This window comes from Eurosta solidaginis, chromosome 2 (genome assembly GCF_040869045.1).
Source record: "Eurosta solidaginis isolate ZX-2024a chromosome 2, ASM4086904v1, whole genome shotgun sequence".
NCBI lineage: Eukaryota > Metazoa > Arthropoda > Insecta > Diptera > Tephritidae > Eurosta > Eurosta solidaginis.
This window is the reverse complement of record NC_090320.1, coordinates 290,168,494-290,194,537: the sequence shown is the minus strand read 5'-3', so window position 1 is coordinate 290,194,537 and position 26,044 is coordinate 290,168,494. Positions and strand designations below refer to the sequence as shown.

Genomic DNA, 26,044 nt, shown 5'->3' with positions numbered 1-26,044 from the left:
GCCACAGCCACAGGCTAGGTAGTCAACCCAGATAAAACCGAGCTTGTCCTCTTCACGAGGAGGTATAAGGTACCAAATCTAACACCGCCAAGAATTGGGTGTACGTTTTTAGCGTTTAGCGATCGAGTCAAGTATTTGGGAATAATTCTGGATAGGAAGCTATTATGGAGTGACCATATAGTGGAGCGATGCAATAAGGCAGCAGCAGCGCTGTTCACCTGCAAGAGGGCAATTGGCACCTCCTGGGGATTCTCCCCCAAGGTGACATGGATTTATACAGCCATTGTGCGCCCGATTCTTCTTTATGGTGCCTTGGTCTGGTGGCCTGCACTAGCTAAAACTACCTATCTTAAGACGCTTCAAAAGGTGCAACGGAGTTCGGAGCTCTGCATCACCGGGGCTCTCGGCTCCACTCCATCTGAAGCACTCAACACAATGCTATACCTTCCACCTCTTGACCTGGTGGCGAAGGAAATAGCGGTCATCGCCGCTCTACGCATAAGGGAAACAGGTTTCTGGTCAAATGGATCTAGTGGACAGGCGACAATCCTGGGCACGAGCGCCCCAGTCTCAATACCGGTGCGCACTGACTACTGCACGCCAAATAACGTCTTCGTTAAAAATTATAGTATATATATACCATCGCGACAGGACTGGAATACCAGACAACATACGGTACCAGGTGCCATCAACATATTCACGGATGGTTCTAAGCTTGACGGGAAGGTCTTTTTTCGCCGGATCTGGGTCTAGAGGTCTCTTTTCGCCTACCAGATCACTGTAGTGTTTACCAAGCGGAAATGCTGGCAATACACAGGGCTGTGAACCATCTCGGGTCTATGCCTAAGGATGGTAAACGGGTATTTATTTTCTCAGACAGCCAGGCCACATTAAAGGCCCTGGACTCATTCGTTGACAACGCAAAGTCGGTCACTGAATGTCGCAGATCTCTTAACGAGATGGCTCAGCACTTCAGTATCAGCCTTATATGGGTACCTGGGCACAGGGATATTGAGGGCAATTGCAGAGCAGACGAGCTGGCCAGAAGAGGCACCACCGACCATATCCTTCCGGGAAATGATTCGGTAGGCATACCCATGGCCACTTTCAGGCTTCGTGTGAACACAAGCACTATAAGAATCGCGAATGGACTATGGTCAGCCATATCATCGTGTGAGACATCCAGGCAAACCTGGGCCTCATATGACAAGGGGCGCACAGAAGCGCTTCTGATTTTAAACAAATCAGCTCTATCGTCCCAGATAAGGGTTCTAACAGGGCATTGCTTAATAGGTACGCACGGTGCAGAAGAGAGCGTCCAGCACCTTCTCTATCACTGTCCAGCGATTAGTAGGCGGTAAACCTTTTCTACATGTCGGTAAACCTTTTCTACATGACCTCGCTGAGGTCTCTTGCTATGAAGTAAAGGCTCTGGCAAAATTTATAATTTCCACGAGGAGGTTTGACCCGCTTTAGGCAGGGTAGGGGTCCTCTTTTGAGACCGTATAGGGTATTACAATGGGCCCATTGGTGGCCTAAGTAGTGAGCTGTTACCATAGTGTTCAGCTCAGCCCTTGCAACCTAACCTAACCTAACCTACCTGAAGGTGTTGAAATAGAAGAAGGTAATGCTTGCAAGCTACGAAAACCGCTGTACGGCTTAAAACTATCACCGAGATGGTGGAGTCAAAAGTTTAATCAATATCTGCTGCAAATTGGATTTAGTAGATCAAATCATGACTACTGTTTGTATACGAAATTTAATCATGGAGATTTTTTAATTGTTATTATGTATGTCGACGACTTACTAATTTCTGGAAAACACATTTCGTCCATTCGTTGGTTGCAAACAACTTTAAGTAAAAATTTGAAATGTCCGACTATGGTATATTGAAGTATTTTCTTGGTATAAAGATTGAAACTTTTGGAGATTATATAACATTGTCGCAAGGATCAAGTATTGATAAAGTGCCAAGTAAATTCGGTATGGAAGAGTGTAATTATGTACGCAGTCCCATGGAGAAAGGACTGCAACTGTTACAAAATAAGGAACCAATTATACTTAATAAGCCTTACAGAGAATTGTTGGGAAGTTTAATGTACATAATGCTCTGTGTAAGACCTGATATTTGTTATTCGATTGGTTACATGGGAAGATATCAACAAAATCCTGGTAATGATAATTGGCAATGTTTAAAAAGGATATTAAGGTATCTGAAGGGTTCTAAGCAAAAGAAGTTGGTGTTTAAAGAAACATCAAGCAAAGCTCTTGTTGGATTTGCTGATGCAGATTGGGCAAGTGATGCAACGGATCGAAAATCAGTGAGCGGATTCATTTTTCAAGTTTATGGATGCACAGTTGCATGGTCCAGCAAAAAGCAAATCCCTGTTGCATTATCATCTAGTGAGTCAGAGTATGTAGCTTTAAGTGCAGCAGTAACAGAAGCAGTTTTGTTACGTGGAATACTTAAGGACCTTAAACAAATTAGCGATGAAACAATTGAATATTTGAGGATAACAATGGTTGTGTTGATATGGCTAATATTTATCAATTGAAGAGAACAAAGCACATTGATATAAAACACCATTTTATAAGAGACAACATTTCAAAGGGCATGATAAAATTAACATCAATCAATACAGAAACCCAGCTGGCTGATATATGTACTAAGGCATTGGATGCAAATAGATTTAACACATTATGCTCTAAACTAGGATTACAAGATTGAGAAAGGGTATTGAAATACATTTAATCATAGCAATAGTTGAATATTCAAATGTATGTAAAGGGTTGGTGTCGAAATTCTGTATATACAAAATTCTAAAAACAAAATTCTGCTTTCTAAAATTCTGCTTTCAAAATTCTGTTTTACAAAATTCTGTATTAAAATATAATATTAACAATGTTAAAGAGGTCATGTAATTATTTTGAAAAAGTGTGCAATGCACAGTAATTCTGCGTAGAACACCTTTTTACATAGGCGGCCTTCGGCCGCGCTTATACAAAATAACCCTGGGCTACGCCATGCCAAGTCCGGGTGTGTGGTATAACCATGGCTACCGCTACGGTGACGTCCTTCTGCATAGTATACCCTTCTGCGTAGGCGGCCTTCGACCGCACTTTAAAAACATAACCCTTAACTGATCCAACACCGGCTACGCCATGCCATGATTCCGGAATTTTGACTTCCAGAATTATACATGCAGAATTTTGAAAAAGCAGAATTTTAGAAAGCAGAATTTTTTTGCAATTTACAGAATTTTGTCACCCAGAATTTTGTAATACAGAATAATGACACGCTCCCGTATGTAAATCATAACAATCTTTGTAATTTTAGTTGATTAAAGAAAAAATATTTGTCATATTTTTTCAGTTTGATTTTCCTATTTCATTAAATACGTATTGCACCTTTGTCGTGAACTGATTATTTTATTATTAACAAAAAATCGTTCACGGCATTATGTGAATTCTAATAGATTATTGTTCAGCCCCATTCATGAAAGGTATGAAGTCTTCGGCACAGCTGAAGCCGGTCCCCCCCTTACTTGTTATAATTCTTTTTTTCATTCACCTCATAGATTGCCTGCTTCCTTGCGTTTATTGATGACATTAGAAAATCCACAAATAATGCCGTTATGTACATACCATATACATGATTAATTGCTACAAATGTACTCTGCCACGATGGCACAGCATCCAAACGATCCCAACTATATAATATAATCATTGAAATTGAAAAGTTAACAAAAACAGCACCAAAAATCATGAACATGATATGATGCTTCGCACGAGAATATTTGCAACGTATGCCGATCAACTTTAAACGCTCATCAATTCGAACAAAATATTTTAGAGTTTTCAGCAGATGACGCCTGCGAATATTATTCAAAAGTATAATTATGACAGCGCCGATACCTTCAAAGAATACAACCAACTTTTCGAGAAGTTTTGTCATACTTGTACGAAGAAATTTATTAGCATAGGTACGTTGCGAAAGAAATTCGATTAGGCAACAATAAAGAAAAGCACATAATACAAAAATTAATGCCAAATGCGCATATCTGGCGATTACAAATGCATGCTGCTGACCCCAACGCTTTATTGTGGACACTTTGTAAGATGTGTGCCCGAAAATTTGCGCAAAAATTAGTAGCGGTTGTATGGATTCATGAAAATCTTTAGCGTTGAGTAGATTTCGGATTTTACGATGCCATGTAGAATACATTTTCACTAGAGCTATGCGTTTTTTAGACTGATCACCGATTTTTTCTTTGTACATACCTATACTAGAAGCCCAAGATGTTTGTAGAAGTATGTTTTGATGTTTAACTGAGTGTAATGGTTGCGTTAATTCGTAAATTATATGTTGCACTTGTTAACGATATTTTAGGCATTGAATTGTGGTTAGGTGTTTTAACCTTTGCTTGCAACATGGCCCAGTATGGCAATGCTGGTAGTAAACATGTAAGTTTGCATAAGTGCTACCATGAACTCTGGTTATAAAGAAGAATCAAGACTAGTTTCAGGAGCCCAAGATTAGAGATACACAAAAAAAAGAGCTCGCAATAGAAGAAAATTCTATCTTTTATAAGGGCGAGCAAGGTAAGCCTAGGTTAGTTTAAGTTGAACGTGGCCAACATTTATTTAGGGAAACGCTACGACGCAACGATGAAGCTACGAAAAAGGCACACCTCGATCTAGGAAATTTCCTCCGCAGAGTCGAATATATCCCGTCCCAGATATTCACGCCTCGCCTTCGCCAAGGCTGGACAGCTGAACATAAAGTGACTGCATGATTCCTCCTCAACGTCCTGGGGCGGTAAAGATGTGGGGTCTGCGCAGCGTTTGCTACGCTAACTCAAGGCCCACCTATCCAGAAACAGAAAGCAAGCGGCCATTGAAATCCCAAAGTTTTCACTGACAGAAACGTCAAATTCACCTGTGCCTGTCCGAAACGTGGGATGAGCCTGACAGCTGCCAGGTATATCCTTATGCTCTGGCATCTACATTATGTCGGACAGCCAGGCGGCCCTGCGTGCCTTGCAATCCAACACAGTTACATCTAAGCTAGTGGATGAATCTACTGAAATCTTTAATGCCCTGGGAGCCAAAAACAAGGGTTTTTTAGGATGGGTTCCCGGATATCAGGGACATGAAAGTAATAAATGTGCAGATTATCTAGCAAAGCAGGGTACTACTTCAGCATGCTATGGTCCAGAGTCCTTTTGTGGACTTACAAGAGCACACACCAGGGAAACTATAAGTAACTGGGAAACTAAACAATTCAGGCGTCACTAGATTGACTGCCCAGGGCAAATGTGCAGATTATCTAGCAAAGCAGGGTACTACTTCAGCATGCTATGGTCCAGAGTCCTTTTGTGGACTTACAACAGCACACACCAGGGAAACTATAAGTAACTGGGAAACTAAACAATTCAGGCGTCACTAGATTGACTGCCCAGGGCAAAGGCAGGCCAAACTGTTTATACTTCCGTCAACGAAAGTATCAGCCAAACTCATTAATGTAACCACGGAGGACCTAAGGACTCTTACTGGGTACTATACGGGACACTGTGGTCTACGATATCACCTAAGTAAGATAAATCTATCCGATACTCAACTTTGTCGTTTCTGTGAGCTAGAGGATGAAACGCCGGTTCACATTCTCTGCGAATGCGTCGCTCTGGTGGTGTGACTCTTAATCCCTATGTGAAGCCTGAAGAGGTACTTAATCTGAATCTGGTGAATCTAGCTACAATCTTGATTATTCTCACAGCTTTTAAGATCTGAAGATAGTTTCATTAGAGGCAGGTGATGAAATCGACATCTTAGTTGTCTCAAGCTAAATTTCACGCGACAAGGATTCTGTCCTGGAGAAGATCCACGACTTGATATTGGTTTGGAGATTTACCAATGTTTGTCATTGTTACGACAACACTGGATAACTTCGACTTTTCAATATCATTATTAAGGTGCAAATTTTGTATAGCGCAAAGAGTCAGTTTTTGGTCGGACGGGACCTACATGTTTTATGCCGACTCCGAACGGCAGAAACACACCCGGAACGCTTGCCAAACACTGCCGAGGGGCGACCCGCTTAGAAAAATTGTCTTCTAATTGAAAAACCTTATTTCTAAAATGTTGATGTTGCTTTTCCCGGGGTGTGAACCCAGGGCATATGGTGTGGTAGGCGGAGCACGCTACCATCACACTACGGTGGCCGCCAATACTGGTTTGAGTACCTCCAAATTAATTCACCAGCACGAACTTTTTCTATCAATATGATACTAAGTAAGCTATAAAATCAGAATGGGGAAAGAAAACAAGAGGGTATCAAGCTAGAGAGGTTACCGCCCATCCAGAGGATCTTCGGAGTTATGTGTCCTGTTACCACTGTTCTGGCTTTGTGTTACTCAAGCATTCCAGCAAAAATTGGGTTACTGTCATGTTATACCTATTATACCTACCTTTTAAGGGTTAATAAGTTCTATATTTATGTGTGCGGCCACTTCTGCTGATGAATAACAAAATAAATTAATTCCGACATCAAAGGGGACGTTTGACGCAAACAGTTAAACATCAGTAAATTCTGCTGAGTTAGATTGGAAAGAGGGGGGCAAGGAGAAAGAGGTAGTTTCAGCGAAAATATTTGAGGGCCTTTGACAAATTATCGATTTCTTATGAAAAGCCGTCGATTTATTGTCGAGAAGACATTGATTACTTTTTATTTTATTTTTATTTTTTAATGAAGTTTTTATCGAAAAATTATGGGTATGTTAGTAAAAGGTTATCGATTTTTTTCGCATACATTTGTTGCCAAAGTTACACCAACCCTGACACTGCCTTCTGGCGTCACATACTTATAAGTTAGGTCTTGTCAGTTACAGCAAATGCAGGAAGTGGGAGCTGCAGGAAGAAACGATTGAGCACGTTCGGTTTTCGTGTCCAGGTCAAGGTTCCAGCTATTAGGAGCGCAGAGTTGCCAGATCTCGAGGCATCAATTAAGCTGCATACTAGAAAACTGCTAGTATTTGCCCTGAGGACGGAGTTATTCTATAACATATTGTTACGAATTTAGAGAAATTCCGCTTATTCCAAACCTTCTGCTAACTTTCGAATCGCTTAACTGTTGAATAAATAACTCCAATATTCAATAATGCAAAATGGTCTTTATTAGAGTACTTTGAAAGTACTTCACAATAACTCTTATATGTACTTCACAATCAAAAGCGTGCTTAAATCAAAACTGATTACTGACTATTCAGCTTGTACTGCTTGTATACTCTCTGCTGCCTTGTCCGCATATTTCTCCAAATATCTAGACGTTTCTCCTTTTTTTTTTTGCGGGGAGGCTGAAAAAAGCCGAATGCACCATAATTGCTGCCGTCGCCGCAACCGTGTGTCCGTAGACTAAAAAACATCCCCGTTCTGGAACGTCGCCCACACCGGCACTACTTTCGCATTACTTCAGGGTGGCGTTCCATATTTCTCATTTTTTAAGAGCCTACTGTTGTCCCTGCGTCCAGGTTCCCGCTATTTGCTCTGAGTGTTCATTTAATCGCCACTGCTTCGCATGCGCATTTCTCTGCGCTCCTTCTCAGCATCCATCAGGCGTGTCATTACTATAAATGCCATTTTGCTCACTGCAGTCCAGCACTCTTTCCTGTTGCACATATGTGATACTAAATTTCTCGTGGTAGGTTCCTCCCCAAAGACTCCATGCAAGGTGAGTCTTTCTTCGTGGAAACGGGGGCAGTGGAACATGACGTGTTCTGCGTTTTCTAACTCCGTGGTACACATTGGGCAATGAGGATCTTCCTCTATCCTACGCTTCCATAAATACTCTTTGAAACCGCCATGTCCACTCATTATCTGCGTGAAATAGCAGTTCAGTTCGCCGTGCTTCCGCTCATTCCATTGAGCTACGTTCCAAACTAGTGTGAAAGTCCAACGCCCTTTACTCGAGGCCTCCCACCGTTCTTGCCACTTAGCTATTGTTTGTGTCCTTGCTCTTTTCTTGTCTTCTTCAGATGGTCGCTCGATATTAGTGTTATACAGATCGGCCATTTCGCTTGCCAGTAAGTCCACTGGGATTTTCCGGGTTAGAACCAGGATCGCGTCGTCGGGCACCGTCCGATAAGCACTTGCTATTCTTAGAGAAGCAAGTCGTTACGCTTCTAATATATATTTTTGATGGGTCTGTTTAGATCCATACCACACTGGTGCTGCGTATAGTATTATTGATCTGGTTACTGTGGACAATAGCTGACGTGCAGCTTCGCTCGGACCACCAATGTTAGGCATTATTCGCATAAGTGCCCCATTAACTTTGGTAATTTTCTCCCCCACCGCTCTGAAGTGCTCTTTGAAAGTTAACTTAGAGTCAATGTGCACTCCTAAGTATTTTAAGGAATCCTTTGAGGTGATTTGGTGATCCCCGACAGTTAAGACTAACTCGTTCGCCGACCGTTTGGAGCTTACTAATACCACTTCCGTCTTTTGGCTAGCCAACTCCAGTCCTGTATTGGTCAGCCATTCCTTTATTCTTGCTACGGCGTCATTACGTAATGCTTGAAGCAGGTCCAGTTTCTGGCGGCCACCGCGGTGTGATGGTAGCGTGCTCCGCCTACCACACCGTATGCCCTGGGTTCGCACCCCGGGCAAAGCGCCATCAAAATTTTAGAAATAAGGTTTTTAAATTAGAAGAAAATTTTTCTAAGCGGGGTCGCCCCTCGGCAGTGTTTGGCAAGCGCTCCGGGTGTATTTCTGCCATGAAAAGCTCTCAGTGAAAACTCATCTGCCTTGCAGATGCCGTTTGGAGTCGGCATAAAACATGTAGGTCCCGTCCGGCCAATTTGTAGGGAAAATCAAGAGGAGCACGACGCAAATTGGAAGAGAAGCTCGGTCTTAGATCTCTTCGGAGGTTATCGCGCCTTACATTTATTTTTATTTATAGGTCCAGTTTCTTGGCCACTACTACCACTGCAATATCATCAGCATATCCCACAATTTGCGTGTTTTCTGGTAAATCAATCTTTAGCACCCCGTCATACATTACATTCCAAAGCGCTGGACCGAGAACAGATCCCTGTGGGACGCCTCCTGTGATTTTGTACTCTTTTGCTCCTTGATCCGTGTCAAAAAGAAGTACTCTGTCTTTAAGATAGCTACCTATTATTCTGCGTAGGTAAGCTGGAGTGCCGAAGCTTTGCAGCGCTGCCATTATCTGCATCCAGTTCGCAGTGTTAAAAGCATTCTTGATGTCCAACATAATCAGTGCACAGAACCTCCTTTTATTTAGGCCTCCAGAGATAGCTTCTCTAGCTATATTGACGACTGTTTGTATTGCATCTACGGTGGATCTTGCGTGTTAAAAAGAAGTACTCTGTCTTTAAGATAGCTACCTATTATTCTGCGTAGGTAAGCTGGAGTGCCGAAGCTTTGCAGCGCTGCCATTATCTGCATCCAGTTCGCAGTGTTAAAAGCATTCTTGATGTCCAACATAATCAGTGCACAGAACCTCCTTTTATTTTGGCCTCCAGAGATAGCTTCTCTAGCTATATTGACGATTGTTTGTATTGCATCTACGGTGGATCTTGATTTGCGAAATCCATATTGACTATTCGATAAGCCACCTGGTCTTCCTAGAGTCAGCGGTAGGCGCTCACTAATTATACGCTCGAAAATCTTCCCTAGGGTATCCAACATACAAAGTGGCCTATATGAGGATGGTTGGTCCGGCTGTTTACCACGTTTCAGCAATAGGACAAGTCTTTGTCGTTTCCACGGGCGAGGGAACACGCCTTCTTGCATAAAGGCATTAAAAAGATCAGTAAATAATGTAGCCCTAGTTGTAATCGCGGCTTTAAGAGCTATGTTTGGTACTTCGTCGGGTCCTGGGGATTTGTTATCAGCAACTCTTTTTGCAGCGTCCAGCACCTCTTGCTCTGTAATTTGCGGAATTTCCGTACTTTATATATCCTCGCTTGGATAAACCCAGCGATCTTGCGCCGGGAAAAGTGTTTCAACAATAATATTCATCAGTATCGGGCACGTAGGTTGCTGTGATATCGGTCCTTTAACTTTGGCCATCACAGTTCTGTAGGCTGATCCCCAAGGATCTAGGTCGACATTATCCAGCAGTTCCCTAAAGCATAATTTCTTGCTCTTTTTTATGGCATTTTTAAGTGCCTTTCTTCGTGCGACATAGGTGCTGTGTAGCTCCGCATATCGTGGTGATGAGCGTGCCCTCTGCGCTATTCTTCGTGCTTTGTGACATTTTCTACGCTCTTCCCCAATTTCGTCATTCCACCAATATACCGGAGTGCGCTGTGCTTTTCCGCGACTTCTGGGCATGGCAGCATCACATGCCATACATAGCAACTTAGTGATTTGAACCGACTGGTCTTCCGCGTGCGATCCTCGTACTATGGCGTCCTTCCAGATAATGTTAAATATTTGTGGGTCGAAAAGGTGCTGTTTCCATTTCCTACTTTGTCGATGTCTTGCTGCTACCGTTCGTGGAGTTTCGAGCAGCTCTACGCTAATAGCTTTATGGTCGCTGTGTGTGTAGACATTGCTTATGGACAATTTTGCTCGTCTTGCTATTTCGCTGCTAGCGAAGGTGAGATCTATAATGGATCGTCTGGATCTACTACTTGGTTACCAGCTATATGCATGTGTATTTGGAGTTTATAGCCTCCCGCATAGCCATATGCATGTGTATATGTGAGTACTACTTCGGCTGATGATTACTTGTGTTTGTGAGTATCTCTTCGTTGTCTTGTATGTACATATGTATGTGTGTAAATGATGATTGATTTGTTTACCTACCAAGATTGGCAGCTTGCTTTGTTGTTGTTGTGCCTTCATTTAACAAGTAATATGAGTATCACTTAGTGATACTAATATTCGTCACAATATGTTCTGGCACCTGGTTGGAGTTCTTCAGTCTATGTGAGGTCTTTATTGACCGATTAGTTCAACCTAACCTACACCAACCTGTTATCGTTTTGATATCGTAAATTTATCGATTTTTTGTCAAAAAGCAACGGATTTAATATCAAAAAGTTATCGAAAAACATTCAACTTGTTATCAACAAGTTATGGATTTACTATCGAATAGCTATTGCTTAATCATCGAAAAGTTGTGGATATGTTATCAAAAATTTATCGATTTGCTATCAAAAAGCTATCGATTTTTTATGGAAAATATCGGTACTCCAATATAACATATCTGTAACCCGTCAATAACAAGTCAGGAAGCCCTGGACACGGTAATAATAAGCCGATAACAAACCAATAGCTCGACGAAAGTAGTTCGTTTTCGATTATAAAACAATAACTTTTCAGTATCGGTTGTTACCGATAACAAACCAAATTAGCTCTTTTGAAATATCTCGATATTCTTTGTTTCTCTTAAAGCTCCTAGGCGAGCGCTATTTAATTTTAAAATCTAAGTTTTGAAGACCTACACCTACATGTTTACACAGCGAACTTCACGAGTACTTGGTACTCACGTTTTTTTTTATTAACTCACCTGACAGATAGCCTGCTCCATTGTGATTATTGTGGGCAACAGGAATTTCAAAAATAATGCCGTTATGTATATGCCATAAATATGATTAACTGCCACAAACGTAAATTCCCACGGTGGCATAACATTCATGCTTTCCCAACTATATATTATAATCATGGAGATTACAACATTTACAACAACAGCTCCAATTATCATATAAAGTATATGATGCTTTGCTCGCGTATACTTCCAACGTATGCCGATCTGTTTTGAACGCTTATCAATTTGCACAAAATATTTCAGAGTTTTCAACAAATGACGTCTACGCGAATAATTTAATATCAAAACTATTACAGCAGCGACGCATTCAAAGAACACAACTAATTTTTGGATAGTTTGTGCGAAACTTGTATTAATAAATTGTTGGATAAATTGATGTTCAGTATAAATTGACGATGTACAGCAATAAGCAAAGGCACATACCATTAAAATTAGCATGATAAATGAGAATTTGGAGATTTTGAATGCATTATGGCCCCACTTTGTTGTTGTGCACACTTGATAGGCTGAGTGCCCAAAAAATTGCGCAAAAATTAAAAGCGGTTCTATGGACTCATGATAATTTTTTGCTTTATGCAGATTATGAATTTTTTGGCGTAATGAGTACATTTTGACTTTGGCGTTGCTATAATGAACTGTTAGAGTAACATGTTGACATTGGTCCTGAAAGTTTGAAATTTATGTATGAAGATTATTTATTCGGCGCACGCCGTGGTGTGGTAGTAACGTGCTCCGCCTAGCTCACCGAAGATCCTGGGTTCAATTCCCGGGCCAAAGAAAAAAAGCTTTTACTATACGGGGTCGCCCCTCGGCAGTGATTTGGCAAATACTTCGAGTGTATTTCTGCCATGAAGAGGTTCTCAGTGAAATCTAATAGGGTTGATCACATTCAACACGGCGTATACAAACCACAACCACAATAAAGCAAAGCTTGACGACAACCGTAGCCAAGCATTGGCTTCTAGATTACTTTGAAAGCGGCAGCCACCAATATAAATTACAGCAAACAGTACCGATAAAGTTAGAAAAAAATATTAATTATGTTTAAAAAACGCCCAAAAGAATGATTTTAGATTTTATTATCTGTTATTTACTTCTATTTTAGTTTTTATTGATAAAATAAAAAGGACGCCACTCACTGTCGCTTCCCAAAAATGGAATTAGGTTTAATCTGGCTACAACAGCTGTCGTGATTGATTGTCGTACTGCTCTGTCTGACAGATGTGGCGGCTACACCGCCGTCATGAATGTAGTCAGCCCTAATCTGGCTTGCAGATGCCGTTCGGAGTCGGTGTAAAACAAAAGGAGCACGCCGCAAATTGGAAAAGAAGATCGGCCCAAATTCTGTTTGGGGGTTATTGGGCCTTGCATTTATTTATTAATTAACTATAGCTTTGGTGTCTATGTTCAAACTCATTTATTTATAATAAAAGCTGCAATTTGGTTATTAAGTTGTTTTCTGGCTTTTTTTAACCCTTCACTGAATATGCGAATACGAATGTTACTTATACGAAACAAGTGAGTAAACTAAAAAAAATATTTAAGATTGCTGTGCTATGATGTGACTGAGGTCCGTTGAATAAAAATACGCGTTAGCGGGCTCAAAAGTATCAATGTTACTAAGGCTGGGTTGAACAGGATATTCCATGAAGACCCCACATAGACTGAATGAGTATATAGTAGTACCATAAGATTGCCAGCGACCAAACAGAAAAGTAATATTAAAAATTAGAACCTATTATATAAAATAAGTCCGAGCTCTTGGACAATACTATGCCACTTGCTGCTTCTAGAAATGATAGATGTACAAATCCTAATAAGTTATCGCCTTATGACTCATCCCATAACAACGCGCTGCCACGCCTATTTTAACAATTAGTATATAAACAAAAATAACATAATACATTAAATAAAACATCAAAGTAAATGCACACAATTATGGCGGAACCAAGAACAGTTGACAGCCGGAAATCAGCTGATTTGGACTTTTTTAATATGATTTGAAACTTAAAGTTCAGGCGCAGTACGATTTTTACAATAGTTCATCGATTAACAAGAAAAAAGTACTTCAAATTTGTATCTACGTTTGTACGTATGTATGACATCGTGCTACCACCTTGTATGCTTCCGCCATGACACAAAACAAATGACCCACCAATGCACGACTGGTTGCATAAAGATCGCCAGCACTGTAAATAAAATAAAATAAACAAAGAATAACATAGAATGTAGAAATTTAAAAAGAAAAATAACAAACATTGCCACTCTTTTCGTAAAAATTTTCGAAGTATGCAGGGTTTATTTCCGCATTTATAATGCTAATGCAAAAGTCCGGCCGCATCAAGTTGCATTTTACAGTCAAAATTATGTATGGAAAATTCAAAAATGCATGCAAAATTATAACGGCAGCCTGATAGACACTGAAATATCTCAGATTCTTACGAGCACGTAAAAAATGTTTAATATCTTTCTGTGTCGCTTATACCGTTATGGGTTAAGCAACCTATTGATTACTCATTAGTGAGCAGTGAAAAAAATTCCAAAATCCCAACACCAATCAACTTGACTTTGTGCTTTCAATTACATTTTGATACAAATGTGAGCTTGCATATCCATATGTATGTATGTAGTATGTACTTCTGTTCAATGTATGTACGCCACCCGAAAAAAGAAAAATATGTAGAAAAAATTACTTATTAAAAGGTAATCTTTTTAGTTGAATGATTCAACTTGAATCATATTTTGTTTTCACTTTAATCGCCACAATCGCTCATTAACGGGCCACCATCATCACCGGTGTGTAAAAGACAGATACTTTTTTATAAAAAAAAAAAAATAAATGTAAGGCGCGATAACCTCCGAAGAGATCTAAGGCCCAGCTTCTCTTCCAATTTGCGTCGTGCTCCTCTTGATTTTCCCTACAAATTGGCCGGACGGGACCTACATGATTTTATGCCGACTCCGAACGGCATCTGCAAGGCAGATGAGTTTTCACTGATAGCTTTTCATGGCAGAAATACACCCGGAGCGCTTGCCAAACACTGCCGAGGGGCGCCCCGCTTAGACAAATTTTCTTCTAATTGAAAAACCTTATTATTAAAATTTTTGATGTTGCTTTGCCCGGGGTTTGAACCCAGGGCATCGGGTGTGGTAGGCTGAGCACGCTACCATCACACCACGGTGGCCTTTTTTATACCTTTCATGAAAATGAAACGGTTTATTAATTTTGTCACGAATCTCAAAATTGTAATTCCTTAAAGTATACCGAAATTATCAGGATGAAGAGTTGAGTTGAATTAGCCATGTCCGTCTGCCTGTCTGTCTGTTTGTATGCAAACTAGTTACTCAATTTTTGAAACGGCCGGATCGGAGCACTATAGCATATATCCCTCACAACCGATTTCTCAGATAAGAAACTTTTCGTAATTTCTGTCCCATTTTAACAAGTAGAGGGTTTCAAATTTCACCATGTTCTTTCATATATAGCAAATATTGTTGCCTAGAAATTTTGAAGGTCGTATACATATATGGCGTATATCCCCTACAAGCGATTGTTCAGATAAGAAACTTTTCGCACCATTTTAACAGCTAGAAGCTTCAAATTTCACCAAATGCTTAAGTTTATAGCATATTTTGCTGTCTGAAAAAATCATAGAGATCAGTGGCATATATAACAATGAAATGAAAAAAAGTTTATGTTATTCAAATAAGAAAAGAAAGAGGGCCGATTTCGAAAAACAGAGAAATATCTTTTTGTATGGTCCAATACGTAGCCGAGTGCTGTGCAATGCTCAAACTCATAGTCATGGTCCTAGTCGTAAGCGCTGAAGTTTGAATATACCCATATGTTCTAGTGTAAGCTTGTATTAACGCAACAACGTGGCAGCGTAAAAACGTATTGGAGTAAATTCTTACATACATAAAAGTTTACCTGCCCTTAGCATTCGAGTGAAGAAATTACTTACTTACAAAAACAGCTTATATATGTAGCAGAATATAAGCGTTACAGCGTAAGCTGGTATTAACACAAGTAAAACGTTACCGTAAAGTGTTATCGTGACAGCATATGAGCTTACCAATGTAATACCACTAAATATAGCGTAGATTTCTACTTACTTCCGTTTAGCGTACAGCCGAAGAGCGTAAGTGCGTATTAACGTAAATATTACCACGTAAACGCTAAGTAGAATATAAGCATTAAGCATAGTAAACTAAAAATGTTTAATCGTAAATTCTTACTTACGTAAAGCGTACTAGCGTAAAACATACCACCTCAAATCAGCGAATATTGCCGTATAGGCGTTTCATAGTATTACTTACCATAAATTCGTAGAAACGTATTACCTTGAAGGCGTAATATATGAAATCCCTAGCTCATATGTCTGTAAGTTCTACCAAGTAAAAACGATTAGCTGTCAAAAATCTACCAAAGAAAATGAAATGAACAAGTACACCCTGTGGATCTGATTGATATCAGGATTACATACTTGTTGTTGCCTTTGCGTGTTTCTTTCGGGGATCAGTGTTCATTGGCGGCACTCAGCTATTTTTGAGTCTTCGAGTCTATTAGTGTTATTCTAACACAGTGTAATTGTAAGAAGGTTTCATTTCTGCCGGATGTGTGCTCCCTTCAAAAAACGCGAGTACTCTATAAATAGTGTAAGGAATACTCCTTTAGGAGTATAGGAGTGTTCCAAAACTAATCTGTATTCATACAAAAAATGTGCTCCAATTAACATTGCGATGTCCTAGGAGAGGAGTAGGTGATCCCACACTCGCTTTCTTTGTGAGTGTTTGTACTCTAATACGTGAGTGTACTTTCCAAAGTACTTTCACTGTAGTACTCCATGGAGCACCCACAGAGGATCATATGCCAAGGTACTAAAGAGGAATTGTGTCGGAAAGAATTATCGAAGTGAATTTAATTTAAAATGAAAGTAAATGAAGAGGGGCAATACAACTTTTATATTTTATACTACGAATATTCTTATGTTATTTAGCATTTGCGTGAATAAAGAAACTAATACTTCTCTATACTAGAGTATCCCTGCAAAAATTGTTGGATTACGTGTTCCATTTTCTTCATGTTGGAATACTCCTAACAATAATCCTTTGCAAAGCGTTTGCGGACCACCATTAGCCGATCATTGCTCGTTTTTTAACGACCGTGATCACGACACGATCGAACAGAGTTGCCAAAAGTAAAATATTGCATACAAATAACTGATAATAAAATTTTACTATGGCAACTCTGATAAAATGCAACCGAGCACTGGCTTTATGTATACATACTGTAGTATAGAGAAATATAAGTTTCTTTCTTCACGCAAATGCTAAATAACATAAGAATATTCGTAGTAAAAAATATAAAAGTCGTATTGCCCCTCTTCATTTACTTTCATTTCCGGCACAATTCCTCTTTAGTACTTTGGCATATGATCCTCTGTGGGTGCTCCATGGAGTACTACAGTGAAAGTACTTTGGAAAGTACTCTCACGTATGTACTCTATGGAATACTCACAAACAAAGCGAGAGTGGGATCACCTACTCCTCTCCTAGGACATCGCAATGTTAATTGGAGCACATTTTTTGTATGAATACAGATTAGTTTTGGAATACTCCTATACTACCAAAGGAGTATTCCTTACATTATTTATGGAGTACTCGCGTTTTTTGAAGGGATGTATACATAAAACCAGTGCGCGGTTGCATTTTATCAGAGTTGCCATAGTAAAATTTTATTATCAGTTATTTGTATTGTATCTTTCTGCAATTTAACATGCAGCCGATCCATCTGATTAAAGTACATCCTGCCTTAATCAGATGGATCGGCTGCATGTTAAATTGCAGAAAGATTACATCACAATGGGGATTGTACGAGGCCACGAAATCAGTGGAGAGGGGCACGCCGCAGGGAGGGGTGCTATCACCTCTGCTGTGGACACTGGTCATCAACCAACTGCTCAGGCAATTCGATGAGGGACCCGTAAAACTTACGGCTTACGCAGATGACGTTGCAATTGTCATAAGTGGAAAATGCCTTCCAACGATTAGTTCTTTGATGGATCGGGCGCTTCGGGATATTCATACCTGGGCATCTAATGTCGGGCTGAAAGTCAATGCGGAGAAGACGGATATGGTCTTGTTTACAAAGAGGTACAAGGTCCCAAATTGGACCAGGCCTAAGTTAGGAGCGGTGACCTTACAGGAGAAACCTTGCACAAAATATCTAGGAATCATCCTAGACAGTAAGCTGTCATGGAAGCTCAACGTGGAGGAGAGGGTCAAGAAGGCCTCAACGGCACTCTGTGCATGCAAAAGAATGCTGGAGTGTACGTGGGGCCTATCGCCCTATCTTTCTTATTGGGTTTTTACAGCGATTGTAAGCCCTATTCTATACTATGGAGATCTTGTTTGGTGGAAAGCCACACAAAAAACAACATACCTCAAAAAATTAGAGGGGGTATGCAGACTATCGATGCTTTGCATTACGGGAGCCCTGAAAACAACCCCGACGGCTGCACTGTATGCCATTCTGCACATTCCACCTGTAGACCTGGTAGCAAAGAACAAAGCGTTAACGACCGCAACCAGGCTCGATGCTTCGGGGCAGCTTGAGCGCCGACCATATGGCCATAGTAGTATAGCGTCCTCAGTCACAAGACGAACAGACTACATGATTCCCTACCTGCACTTTGAGGGAGATCTTAAGGCCACAATAGAGGTGGACGGTTGGCGCAAGGGTGCGCAAATGGCGGACGAGGCGATACATGTGTACACCGATGGTTCCAAAATAGTGGAAGGAGTAGGGTCTGCGGTATACTGCGCTGATCCGGAATTAAGCAGATCCTACAGGCTGCCGGATTACTGTAGCGTTTTCCAAGCGGAAATATTAGCCGTAACCAAAGCAGTAGAAACCCTGGAAGAGAATAGCTTAAGCTGCAACCGTGTTAACTTTTATATTGACAGTCAAGCAGCAATTAAGGCAATAATCTCGCATAGCACAGCATCTAAATGCGTGTTAGAGTGTAAGCAGTCTCTGGAGAGAATCGGGACAGGGAGAAGCATACATCTATATTGGGTCCCAGGGCATATGGGAATAGATGGGAATGAAAAAGCGGACGAATTAGCTAAAAAGGGCGCATCCCTTGAAGCTTGCTCCGTAGACGTCCCAATTAGATTGGGCGAGATTAAGCGAAGGCGAGAGGTGCACATGATCGACCAAGCAGAAAAGGCGTGGGTTCAAGCGCGGGGCTGTAAAGTGTCGAAGATTATGTGTAGGTCTTACAACCTTAGACTAACACAGTTGCTTCTATCATTAAAAAGAGAGGACTGTAGACTCATGACGGGTATTCTGACTGGACACTGCCTTCTGGCGTCACATGCTTTTAAATTAGGCTTGGTCAGTGATAGCAGGTGTAGGAAGTGCGGGGTGGAGGAGGAAACGATCGAGCACGTTCTGTGCTCGTGCCCTGCACTTGCCAGGCTAAGACTCCAGCTATTAGGAGTGATACAGCTGTCAGATCTAGAAGCAGCAAGTGGCTTAAGTCCTAGGAAGCTTCTAGTATTTGCCAAGAGGACGGAGTTATTTTATAACATAGGTCCTGGTTTTTGATAGGGTTTTTCAGTTTGGTCGTTAAAACAAACTTCTGGTAACACTACGGACTCAATCAGTCTATGTGAGGTCCTCATGGACCGGCCAGTTCAACCTACCTACCTATTTGTATGTGTCGTGATCACGGTCGTTAAAAAACGAGCAATGATCGGCTGATGGTGGTCCGCAAATGCATTGCAAAGGAGTATTGTTAGAGTACTCCAACATGAAGAAAATGGAACACGTAATCCAACAATTTTTGCAGGGCTGTACATATGTGTTTTTTGTTTTCTCTCTAAACTAAAATCACATCTAGCAGCACTACGCGATGCTACAATGCTGATTAATTTTTAACCTGGCATTTATCATGTGAAACACAAATCTATATATATACATATATATTATCTCTATCTATATATATACATATATAAAAAAATAAAAAAAAATAAATGTAAGGCGCGATAACCTCCGAAGAGATCTAAGGCCGAGCTTCTCTTCCAATTTGCGTCGTGCTCCTCTTGATTTTTCCCTACAAATTGGCCGGACGGGACCTACATGTTTTATGCCGACTCCGAACGGCATCTGCAAGGCAGATGAGTTTTCACTGAGAGCTTTTCATGGCAGAAATACAATCGGAGCGCTTGCCAGACACTGCCGAGGGGCGACCCCGCTTAGAAAAATTTTCTTCTAATTGAAAAATCTTATTTCTAAAATTTTGATGTTGCTTTGCCCGGGAGTTGAACCCAGGGCATACGGTGTGATAGGCGGAGCACGCTACCATCACACCACGGTGGCCGCCATATATACATATATATTATCTCTATATAAATCTTATAAAATAAAGTCGCTAAATGCCATGTATGCACATAACTTCACACAGAATGCTCCGATTTTAAAACGGTTTTTGCATTTGAAAGCTTAGCTACGTGAGATGGTACAGTTAATATACTTTGGAGGTATATATTATAGGGGCGTGGCAAATTGCCAAAATGTAGTAAAAAATCATAAAATTTTTGTTTACACAGCTATAACTCATAAACGGATGGATGGATTTAAAAAATTCTACTTTTCAGTAAAACTTTGAAATATTTACCTTCGATCCGCATCAAAAAAAAAAATACTTGTTCCTTTCTTATATCAGCTAAATTGTTTAAACAAAAGTAACATTTTTATCAAAAAATGCGTATGTGTGTTTGTTCGCTGTGAACTGTCCGCGCTAATTGCTTTTGAGTGAGGCTTGATGCGACACATCCATACGTACATATTGTCACGGATATTAGCATCACTAAATTATCCCATCACTAAGGCGATGCTAAGGCCATGCCAAGCAGTATTTACGTTAATAATCAAATCAAGTATACACATATATAAGGCAGCCCAGAGAGATGTCACACACAGATGCATTTACTTATATGCCTATGTGCGCGCGAGAGACTGTAAACTACAAACATTCACATCAATAATTCAATCTTTATGTATCTACATAAACGAATAAATAATTGCGTCTACACATATGTACGTATACGAGCAGCGGAGCGGCAATGCACAAACACATGCATATATCTTATCTGAGTTGTCACAAGAGAGAGCAATAATTTGTGCACGTAGTTGTGGCTGGCGATTTTGTAGCCGACACAACTAGTAAGTTCTGGAAATCGAAGAGCCTAGAAGTATGCAGCGTAAACTATAAAAGCGGGGCAAGCGAGTAAGAAGTAATTCAGTTTGATTTGAGTTGTCAAGCAGTTTGATTAAGACGATATCTAGCGAGCAATAGCAGTGTTTTGCTATTTTGAATAGTAGAGTTTCATTGAGCTATCAATCAGTGTGGTTATTAAGCAAGCTATTCGTTGCACAGTTTGTTATTGTGAAGTACTTTAATAAAGGCCATTTTGCATTATTACAAATTGGAGTTATTTATTCAACAGTTTAGTGATTCGAACTTAGTAGAGGATTGCAAATAAGAGGATTTGCAGCAAATTCGTTACAATTGGTGTCAGAAGAGGAATTGTTGAATAAATTCCGAAGATTGGGAATACAACTTGGACATGGCAAAGTTCAGTGAATTGAAGATCCAGCAACTGAAAAAGGAGTTGGAGAACCGTGGATTAAATACAACCGGCAATAAGATCGAACTCCAAGCACGGCTACGAGAGGTAATGGAGTCGCAAGGAATTGATGTGGACGAGTTTGTCTTTTATCCTGATGGGGACGAAACAACAACAAAAATTGAAGAGAAAAACGAAACATCGCAGACAGTTACAAACGCAGACTTGAACATGATATTGGCTGCAATATCGGCACAAATGTCCGAAATATCATCACAAATATCCACCAACATGTCATCCCAACTGGAAGAACAAAAGGCAAATATAACATCCCAACTGGAAGAACAAAAGACAAATATAACATCCCAACTGGAGTCACAGAAGACATATATGGCATCCCAACTGGAATCACAGGAGGCACGTATTTCAGAAATGACGTCGCAAGTGTCCTCTCAACTGGAAGACCAAAAGACATATATGGCATTTCAATTGGAAGCGCAAGAGGCACGTATATCTGAAATGTCGGCAGAAATTTTGGAACTGATATCATCAAAACTGGAAGTGCAGGATGCAAAAATGGCTCAATTTCAGGCAGAAGTAAATGATTTAAAAGGTCGTATGGAGCAGTTACAACTAAATCGCCCAGCTGTTTCAGCGAGTAATCCAAAGGTAAAGACACCATCCTTTGACGGTTCTGTTCCTTTTCAGGTCTTTGAGCAGAACAGTTTGAGAAGACCGCAGCAGTGAACCAATGGAATGCTGAAGATAAAGTTGCAGCTCTGGCACTGAAAGGGCCTGCCGCGGAAATCTTACAGACCATCCCAGAGTACGAGCGGAACCATTACGAAACATTGATGAGCGCTTTAGAGAGACGTTACGGAAGCGAGCATAGAAAACAGATATTCCAAATTGAGTTGCAAAACCGCTACCAAAAAGCAAATGAGACATTGCAGGAGTTTGCTTCAGATATTGAAAGATTGGCTCATCTTGCAAATGCGGACGCACCCGTGGAATACACTGAAAGGGTAAAAATCCAGAGTTTCATAAATGGCATATGGGACGTGGAAACGAAGCGAGCTACATACGCAAACCCAAAGCTGACATTTGCTGAAACGGTATCACATGCATTGACTCAGGAAACGGCCTCACTATTGAGTAAACCAGCATACAAAGCTCATCGTGTAGAAGTGGAAAGACCAGATTGGGTAGACACTATTTTGGAAGCACTGAAGGGATCACAACAGAAAAATGCCGGAGTTATTAAATGTTTCAAGTGCGGCAACCCAGGTCATATTGCACGACATTGCAGCAGCGGTCCCAATAGCTCCAACAATGTGGGTGGTCGTAAACGCAGAGCAGAAGGTGATGAGCAAATATCCAAGACCACTCAATCGTTAAACTAAATCGAGTCAGCCGCAAGGGGCGACAGCTGGCTCCCGCAATTGAATGCCCCATAATCTCTATCTCGCAGATTGGAAGAAGATCGAGCAATCTTACTGTTGGAGGACATGTGGACGGAAAGGAACGGTTACTGACTGTAGATAAGGGTGCATCTCATTCCATCATTCGAGCGGATTTAGTCAACAAAAAGATAAGACCATTGCTTGGAGCAAGATTACGTACAGCCACGGGAGAGGACACCCAGGTAATTGGAGAAGTAGAATGTGAAGTCGCAATTGGGAACGTCACGGTAGTACACAATTTTATAGTGGCAGAAATTGTTGATGAAATCATAATTGGAGTGGACTTCTTAATCGACCAGGGCATCAAGATCGACATGCAAAGCAAGACGATGCGATATAAAAACATGGATGTACCACTTAATTTCGGCTACGAGAGAGGCTACAGCAGTAAACGAGTGCTGGTGGAAGAGAGTCAGCAAATACCACCAAAATCCGAAGCAGTCATCTGGGCAAAGGTTGATGGAGATTGTGGGACAAACAAATTGTGGGTTGTCGAAGCAGCAAACAAATCAGCACTAAACATACTTGTAGGAAAAACCCTGGCTATGACAAAACAAGATGGACGTATTCCGGTAAGAGTACTCAATGAGTTCAAGTCACCACTCAAACTGACTAAAGGAGCTATTTTGGGAAGATGCCAAGAGGCTGAAGTAGTTATTAACTGTGAACAGCTCCAGGAACACGTTTCAGCTAGTAATACTGATCTTTCAAATGACATCACGGCATGGATGCAGGGGCTAGAGGAAGCATATCAGAGTAAGGCAAAACAACTGCTCCTAAAGTACGCGAACATATTTGACCAGGATGATTCTAAACCAGGCCGCACCAACGTTGTGAAACATCAAATTGACACTGGAGATGCGAGGCCGATCCGTCAAGCTCCACGTAGTGTTCCACTGGCGAAGCGGGAAGTTGTGAGTCAAATCATTCAAGAAATGAGCGACAGCGGCGTCATCGAACCATCAGCTAGTCCATGGAGCTCACCGGTAGTACTTGTAAAAAAGAAGGATGGCATAATGAGGTTTTGCGTGGACTACCGGAAGTTGAATGACGTAACGAAAAAGGATAGCTACCCATTGCCAAGAATTGACGACACTCTGGACTCGCTATCTGGTACGAAATGGTTTTCCACGCTGGACTTGAAAAGCGGCTACTGGCAAGTGGAGGTGAAGGAGGAAGATAAAGAGAAAACAGCCTTCAGTGTCGGTGATGGTCTTTGGCAATTTACAGTGATGCTTTTTGGACTTTGTAATGCACCAGCTACTTTTGAGAGACTCATGGACCAGGTACTGAAAGGACTACATTGGAAAACATGCTTGGTGTACCTGGACGACATCATCGTATTGGGCAAGAACTTTGATGAACATCTTAAGAATTTGGAGGAAGTTTTCCAGAGAATAGCTGGCGCTGGTCTGAAGTTAAGTCCCAAAAAGTGTGCGCTGTTTAAAAAGGAAGTCAATTATTTGGGTCACAAGGTAACGACAGAGGGCATCTGCACTGCGAACGAAAAAATAGAGGCTGTAAAGGATTGGCCAAGACCACAGAACCTACATGAATTGAGAAGTTTTCTTGGGCTGTGCACATATTACCGCCGATTTGTACCAAATTTTTCCAGCGTAGCCCATAGCCTCCATGAGCTTACAAGAAAAAACAAAGCTTTTGAATGGAAGAAGGAGCAAGAAGTGGCTTTCCAAACATTGAAGGAGCGTTTGTGCACTGCCCCAATGTTAGCATATCCGATTCCAGGAGCAACATTTATTCTAGATACAGATGCGAGTGGATATGCTATAGGAGGCGTTTTATCACAACTGGTCGATGGAAAGGAGAAGGTAGTTGCATATTGCAGCCGTTCGATTGGAAAACCAGAGAGGAACTACTGTGTTACGCGGAGAGAGCTGTTGGCATTGGTAGAGTGCATTAAATATTTTCACAAATACCTCTACGGCAAGCGATTCCGTGTCAGGACAGATCACGCAGCGTTGAAATGGCTTCTGCAGTTCCGTAATCCGGAAGGACAATTGGCACGGTGGATCGAGCGACTACAAAGCTATGACTTTTCCATTGAGCATCGAAAAGGTAGTACCCATGGAAATGCTGATGCAATGTCACGAATACCATGTAGTATGGAATGCAAGCACTGTTCAAAAGCCGAGGCTATAGAAGACATTATAGATGTTCGGCTAATGAATATAACATGTACAGATGAATGGGACAAGGAACAACTAAGAAAGTGTCAGCTAGAAGATGCAGATCTGTCACGTGTTATGCAAGGGCTCGAACGAAATGAAAGACCAAACAGAGAAGAGATGTCAGCAGAGAGTCCTATTGCGAAGTCATATTGGGCACAGTGGAACAGTTAAGAATTGATATCCGGTTGCCTTCATCGAGTATGGGAGAGTGAGGATGGTAAATACAAGAATAAACTGATAGTTGTTCCCAGAAAGAGGATTCCTGACGTGCTCAGCGAGCTGCATAATGGTCCAAGCGGAGGTCATCTTGGAATCACGAAGACGCTCGAGAAGATTAAACAGAGATTCTATTGGGTTGGTTGCCGTCAGTCGGTCACTGAGTGGATTGCGAACTGGGAGGTTTGCAGCAGAGCGAAGGGGCCCAGAACACGAAGTCATGGCCAGATGAAGCAATATAACTCAGGTGCGCCATTTGAAAGGATCGCTATGGATGTCGCCGCTCCATTTCCTACTAGCAACGGCGGACACAAATATGTACTGGTAGTTATGGATTATTTCAGCAAATGGCCAGAGGTATACCCAATCCCAAATCAAGAAGCGGAAACGGTAGCAGAAGTGTTTATAAACAATTGGGTTGCAAGGTATGATGTACCAATGGAGTTACATTCTGACCAAGGCAGGAATTTCGAATCAGCTGTGTTCCAGGAAATGTGTAAGTCATTGGGCATTCGAAAAACACGGACAACTGCATTGCATCCTCAATCCGATGGTATGGTAGAACGATTCAATAGAACATTGGAGGAGCACTTAAGGAAAGTAGTGGACAAGTACCATAAAGAATGGGACACCCGCATACCATTATTCTTGATGGCTTACCGATCAGCAGTGCATGAGACAACGGGCCAAACCCCTGCAAAAGTAATTTTTGGCAATGACCTTAGACTGCCAGCTGATTTGAAGTTTGGGATAGATGCCAATGCGGAGAGAAATGTCAGGAAATCCACTAGTGATTTGGAAGAAGAGCTAAGAGAAATACATGATCTGATAAGGCAACGAACAAAGATTATGAGTGATAAGATGAAAGCCAGATATGATAAAGCAATTAATTCAGAAGGTTTTCAGGAAGGAGATTTGGTGCTGTTATACAACCCACAACGTAAAAAAGGTTTGTCCCC

At 41.1% G+C, this 26,044-nt stretch overlaps 1 protein-coding gene across 1 annotated transcript in view; it reads left to right on the top strand.

The window, feature by feature from the left end:
• Positions 1-26,044, top strand: part of LOC137241170 (uncharacterized) — a 230,603-nt gene that overhangs the window by 35,775 nt on the left and 168,784 nt on the right. The window lies entirely within an intron of this gene.